The sequence below is a fragment of the Schistocerca serialis genome, chromosome 11 (assembly GCF_023864345.2).
Source record: "Schistocerca serialis cubense isolate TAMUIC-IGC-003099 chromosome 11, iqSchSeri2.2, whole genome shotgun sequence".
NCBI classification, from domain to species: Eukaryota; Metazoa; Arthropoda; class Insecta; order Orthoptera; family Acrididae; genus Schistocerca; species Schistocerca serialis.
In genome coordinates, this window is record NC_064648.1 from 48,156,251 (window position 1) to 48,163,647 (window position 7,397).

A 7,397-nucleotide genomic window follows, 5' to 3' on the forward strand; every position below is an offset into this window, starting at 1 on the left:
CCGACGCAGGCGTGGCTGGAGACTCGCGTGTCACGTGTCCTCACGGTCGGACGCGGCGCCAGTCTGCGGTGACCCGTCTGACTACACTGCGAGGTACGCCTGCGACGTCTTAAGAAGATATACGCTACGCCGCTGTGGAGTGAGCTTTACGGTGCATGCACGACACGCGAAATTTTGGCTAAAATAATGCACGAAAATTAAAACCCCCTGGTTCATGCACTTACAAAATATAAAACTGACCTTGGTGAAATTCTTACCTGACAAGTATTTGTGAATTGTAACATCATAAATTAAGCAGTTACGTATCTTTGTTTGTCCGGCCTTTTTTTACTAAGAGACTACTGTCCTTGTAATGGTTAAGTCTGCATAGAGTTGTAAATGTAATTAGTTTTTGCATATTATTCACAAAAGTACTCTTTCATTTATATTCCTCTCACGGCAAAGATTAAACTGATCATGTTAACGAATCAGCCGACTACGCCGGTGGCGCAAGAGAGTGAGACGGCGCATGCGCTGTAGCTCAGGCGGCTCTTGTGTGCTAATCTGAGGCTGTCCGCCGGCTTCGTAGACCGCAAGTGCCCCGTATCAGGCTGTCCGGCCCGAATTTCCCTGAAACTCTGTGGTACGTTGCGAACGGCTGTCCTTCGCACCCTGTACATGTGTCATGTTAGGCGAGAGACTGGCTAATAAAGGAAAACATGCAGTAGTCACTGAGCATATAAACATGCGACTCCAAACCAAGTAACTATTTACTACCACAATATTGTGCAACATAATGACGCTCGTAACTAGCAGACAAAAAGGAGTACAGACGTCTCAAAAATAAGATCGACAGGAAATGCAAAGTGGCTAAGCAGGGATGGCTACAGGACAAATGTAAGGATGTAGAGGCTTATCTCACTAGGGGTAGGATAGATACTGCCTACAGGAAAATTAAAGAGACCTTTGAAGAAAAGAGAACCACTTGCATGAATATCAAGAGCTCCGATGGAAACCCAGTTCCAAGCAAAGAAGGGAAAGCAGAAAGGTGGAAGGAGTATATAGAGGGTCTATACAGGGGTGATGTACTTGAGGACAATATTATGGAAATGGAAGAGGATGTATATGAAGATGAAATGGGAGATATGATACTGTGGGAAGAGTTTGACAAAGCGCTGAAAGACCTAAGTCGAAACAAGGCCCCGGGAGTAGACAACATTCCATTAGAACTACTGACGGTCTTGGGAGAGCCAGTCCTGACAAAACTCTACCATCTGGTGAGCAAGATGTATGAGACAGGCGAAATTCCCTCAGACTTCAAGAAGAAGATAATAATTCCAATCACAAAGAAAGCAGGTGTTGACAGATGTGAAATTACCGAACTATCAGTTTAATAAGTCACAGCTGCAAAATACTAACACGAATTCTTTACAGACGAATGGAAAAACTGGTGGAAGCCGAACTCGCGGAAGATCAGTTTGGAACACAGGAGGCAATACTGACCTTCCGACTTATCTTAGAAGAAAGATTAAGGAAAGGCAAACCTACGTTTCTAGCATTTGTAGACTTAGAGAAAGCTTTTGACAATGTTGAATGGAATACTCTCTTTCAAATTCTAAAGGTGGCAGGGGTAAAATACAGGGAGCGAAAGGCTATTTACAATTTATACAGAAACCAGATGGCAGTTATAAGAGTCGAGGGCATGAAAGGGAGGCAGTGGTTGGGAAGGGAGTGAGACAGGGTTGTAGCCTCTCCCCGATGTTATTCAATCTGTATATTGAGCAAGCAGTAAAGGAAACAAAAGAAAAATTCGGAGTAGGTATTAAAATCCATGGAGAAGAAATAAAAACTTTTGTTCGCCGATGACATTGCAATTCTATCAGAGACAGCAAAGGACTTGGAAGAGCAGTTGAACGGAATGGACAGTGTCTTGAAAGGACGATATAAGATGAACATCAACAAAAGCAAAACGAGGATAATGGAATGTGGTCGAATTAAGTCGGGTGATGCTGAACGAATTAGATTAGGAAATGAGACACTTAAAGTAGTAAAGCAGTTTTGCTATTTGGGGAGCAAAATAACTGACGACGGTGGAAGTAGAGAAGATATAAAATGTAGACTGGCAATGGCAAGGAAAGCGTTTCTGAAAAAGAGAAATTTGTTAACATTGAGTATAGATTTAAGTGTCAGGAAGTCGTTTCTGAAAGTATTTGTATGGAGTGTAGCCATGTATGGAAGTGAAACATGGACGATAAATAGTTTGGACAAGAAGAGAATAGAAGCTTTCGAAATGTGGTGCTACAGAAGAATGCTGAAGATTAGATGGGTAGATCACATAACTAATGATGAAGTATTGAATTGATTTGGAGAGAAGAAGAGTATGTGGCACAGTTTGACAAAAAGAAGGGGCCGGTTAGTAGAACATGTTCTGAGGCATCAAGGAATCACAAATTTAGCATTGGAGGGCAGCGAGGAGGGTAAAAATCGTAGAGGGAGACCAAGAGATGAATACACTAAGCAGATTCAGAATGATGTAGGTTGCAGTAAGTACTGGGAGATGAAGATGCTTGACAGGATAGAGTAGCATGGAGAGCTGCATCAAACCAGTCTCAGGACTGAAGACCACAACAACAACAACAACAACAACAACTTCATATATTCTGCTGTTACTGCTTATGCACCTGAAGATGGGTACGTGGTCCGAAACCGCTTCTGTGCACCAGTCTGTAGATACGTCTGCCTGTGTTGAGTACCATCAGTGAAACACGTACCAGTGATGCAGTTTTTGTTGAGTCTGCACAGTGCGTTGACACTTGAAAGCGGTCGTCTACCGACTTTTGTTTCTGCAAGTATTTTCGTCTGATGAGTCGTGCATATTGCGAAGAGTGTTTACCCCACGGTTTGCAAACGATGTTTCTCCTTCAAACAAAATCCTGTGTAGAAACCTAGCACTGCTCCTATGCAGCATTCGAAGTGTAACCGATTCTGAAAGTTATTGCCATGAAGCCGTTGATGGAGCAAAGTTCGCTGGAAAGTGGTGGTCGCACAACACTCCTTGAGCTGATGCCTGGCTCACGTTCAGGCAGCCTTTTAGGGAAGTGTGGGTTTGTGTGTTGTCACTACTATACTGTCAGCTGAGTTTCTTTCTTAGTGTGTTTTATTGTACACACTTACTGGTTCTTGAATTTTATAACAAGCTGAATACCCAGTGTTGCCCGCGTGTGTATTTACTCCAGTCTTCTACTAGTCCACCTCCCCTCCGCCCTCTGACTGTGCATTTTCTCCTGTCCTTTGCCTGTCCTCCTCCTCTCTGTCTTTGCCCATCTCTTGCTTCCCCCTCGCTCTCTGTCCATCTCCTGCTCCGCCCTCCTCTCTCCACGTTATCACGCTCACCCCAGTAAGAGGCTGTGGTTCTTAACCCCACATATTTCTTTCCGGATTGTAACTGTTTGTGCAAAATTTGGTTGAAATCGGCCAAGCGGTTTGGGGTCTACATCCATACTCCGCAAGCTACCTGACGGTGTGTGGCGGAGGGTACCTTGAGTATCGCTTCTCCCTTCTACTCCAGTCTCGTATTGTTCCTGGAAAGAAAGATTGTCGGTATGTCTCTGTGTGGGCTCTATTCTCTGATTTTATCCTCCACGATCGTCTTTTTCGAAACCCATGCTGATTCCTACAGAGTAGATTTCTAGTCTCCAGAAAGGTTATTATACTCGAACACAATACGTGTTCCAAAATTCTACAACTGAACAACGTCAGAGATATAGGTCTATAGTTCTCCACGTCTATTCGACGTCCCTTCTTGAAAACGGGGATGACCTGCGCCCTTTTCCAATATTCTGGAACGCTACGCTCTTCTAGAGACCTACGGTACACCGCTGAAAGAAGGGGGGGGGGGGGGCAAGTTCCTTCGCGTACTCTGTGTAAAATCGAACTGGTATCCCATCAGGTTCAGCGGCCTTTCCGCTTTTGAGCGATTTTAGTTGTTTTTCTATCCCTCTGTCGTCTATTTCGATATTTACCATTTTGTCGTCTGTGCGACAATCTAGAGAAGGAACTACAGTGAAGTCTTCCTCTGCAGCTTTGGAAAAAGACATTTAGTAGTTCGGCCTTTAGTCTGTCATCCTCTGTTTCAGTACCATCTTGGTCATAGAGTGCCTGGACATGTTGCTTTGATCCACCTACCGCTTTGACATAAGACCAAAATTTCTTAGAATTTTCTGCCAAATCAGTACACAGAACTTTACTTTCGAATTCATTGAACGCCTCTCACATAGCCCTCCACACACTACATTTCTCTTCGTGTAATTTTTGTTTGTCTGTAAGGCTTTGGTTATGTTTATGTTTGCTGTGAAGTTCCCTTTACTTCCGTAGCAGTTTCCTAACTCGGTTGTCGTACCACGGTGGCTCTTTTCCATCTCTTACGATCCATCTTGGCACACACTCATCTAATGAATATTGTACGATGGTTTTGGACTTTGTCCACTGATCCTCAACACTACCTGTACTTGAGATAAAAGTTTTGTGTTGAGCTGTCAAGTACTCTGAAATCTGCTTTTTGTCACTTTTGCTAAACAGAAAAATCTTCCTACCTTTTTTTTAATATTTCTATTTACGGCTGAAATCATCGATGCAATAACCGCTTTATGAACTTTTTACCCGTGGCTTTGACCTTACATGCACATGTCGAATATATTTCACATATATATAACATATTTCGCTCGTATCTGCAGCGAATTTCGTCTTGCATTTTCATTTTCACAAAGCCCAATGTTTATGATGCATCCAGTCCCGGATCTATGATATTCCCGAACTGGGAAAAAAACTTGATAGTGGCACCACCACCGCCCCCCTTTCGATTGGTGTAGCTCACATCTTTCTGAAGAGTTTTTCATATATACAGCATATACGTTGGAGGAAATGTAAGACATGTTATCTGGATTTAAGTGTGCCAAAGTGCAGTGCCACGCTTCTTCACACAGCATTCTTCTATCGCATGTCTCTCTATCTCGTTAGGTGGAATTCAGTCGCGTATATTTTGTAGTGGAAGCCATCCACTGTATATTCAGTGCAGTTGAAATCAAAATGTCCTGTGGTGCCTCAAATCACAATTAATACTGGCCGTGATTATTCGCGGCCAGCAGAATAACAACTCTTCAGAAAATCTGCACTCTTTATTGCCTATTAGCTAATAACTTCCTGTTTTGTGTGACATAAAAGTAAATACAGGTAACATAAAAGCAGTAAAGACAAAAGACAAGCAAGACGGTACACGTATCTTCAGTCCCTAGGTTCCAGCATTTTTTCTCTAAAATCCTACTACAGGTTTACACGGCGTGCTTTCCTCTCTGTGAAAGAGTATTATCTCATCAATGTTCGTCTCATAGGCAATTTTATTTTCAGTGACTAGGATCGCGAAGCCAGATAGACGTTCCTCACTCATTGTTGAACGCTGATGGCTTTTAACTGTTTTCAGTTTGCTGATGTCGGTGATATGCAGTACAGTACACCCTTACAGCTGCACTGATGTAAGGAAAAACTTCCTGCAAGTCATGCTTGCACAGATGTTGTAACAGGTCAAACGCACTTGATTATTCATTAATTTCGCTCTCTAACTTTTTGAATACGGCGAGTTCCAGGCAAAAATCAACTGCATTGAAGTCTTTCGAATATTTTCGTGCTAGATGGGTTTCATTTTTCTGCAGATCCTCAGTTATATTTAAAAATACGTGGTCATTGAGGAAGGCGAAATTTTCAAAAATGGTTCAAATGGCTCTGAGCACTATGGGACTTAACTGCTGAGGTCATCAGTCCCCTAAAACTTAGAACTACTTAAACCTAACTAACCTACGCACATCACACACATCCACGCCCGTGGCAGGATTCGAACCTGAGACCGTAGTGGTCACGCGGTTCCAGACTGTAGCGCCTAGAACCGATCGGTCACTACGGCCGGCCCGAAATTTTCATGTTGACTCTTTGCGCTCTCTGCCCTTGTTTCAGTTTACGTTAAAATTTTGTTAAATATTACTTTCATATCTTTGGGAAACAGGTTAGTGGGGTCTAGTATCCGTGATTTGTCTTCTTAGATTTCGTCGTGTTTTCTCCTCTTTCTGGAAGCTCGTTTGCTTTCTACATCTACTTGGATACTCAGCAAATCAGATTTAAGTGCCTGACTGAGGGCTCATCGAACCACCTTCACAATAATTCTCTATTATTCCAATCTCTAAAAGCGGGCGGAGAAAAACGAACACCTATATCTTTCCGTGCGAGCTCAAATTTCCCTTCTCTCTCGAAGAATGCCAGTCCAAATTGTGAAGTTGTGGATAAGTTTAAAATCCATGCAGTAGGTGACCAGCTTCATGCCTACATTCTGCGGCAAGAGACTATTGTTCAGTTTCTCCAGAGCTCTGACAAGAGGGAAATTACTTAATAGAGCTGTAACAGATAGGCATCCGCCAACCATCCTGTTTGACTACTTCCTGTTAAGTTGTTTCTTTTACACTTCTGCATTATTTTCCACTGCATGGCGGATCCCACAAAAAACCAATAAAGCTTCTGTACTTCCCCAAGTAGGCCAACTACTTGCGGTCATGATGGCGCAGAATGCACGCCCAGAAGATCTAAGGAGTGTGCTAGACGTGGGTGGTACAAACTCTGCTAGCTCGTTCCTTTCCACAATTCTGGATTGGACTCCTTTACATATGCCGGCCATATGAGAGGCGTTCAATGAATTCGAAAGTAAAGTTCTATGTACTGACTTGGCAGAAAATCCTAAGAAATTTTGGTCTTATGTCAAAGCGGTAGGTGGATCAAAACAAAATGTCCAGACACTCTGTGACCAAAATGGTACTGAAACAGAGGATGAAAGACTAAAGGCCGAAATACTAAATGTCTTTTTCCAAAGCTGTTTCACAGAGGAAGACTGCACTGTAGTTCCTTCTCTAGATTGTCGTACAAATGACAAAATGGTAGATATCGAAATAGACGACAGAGGGATAGAGAAACAATTAAAATCGCTCAAAAGAGGAAAGGCCACTGGACCTGATGGGATACCAGTTCGATTTTACACAGAGTACGCGAAGGAACTTGCCCCCCTTCTTGCAGCAGTGTACCATAGGTCTCTAGAAGAGCGTAGCGTTCCAAAGGATTGGAAAAGGGCACAGGTCATCCCCGTTTTTAAGAAGGGACGTCGAACAGATGTGCAAAACTATAGACCTATATCTCTAACGTCGATCAGTTGTAGAATTTTGGAACACGTATTATGTTCGAGTATAATGACTTTTCTGGAAACTAGAAATCTACTATGTAGGAATCAGCATGGGTTTCGAAAAAGACGGTCGTGTGAAACCCAGCTCGCGCTATTCGTCCACGAGACTCAGAGGGCCATAGACACGGGTTCACAGGTAGATGCCGTG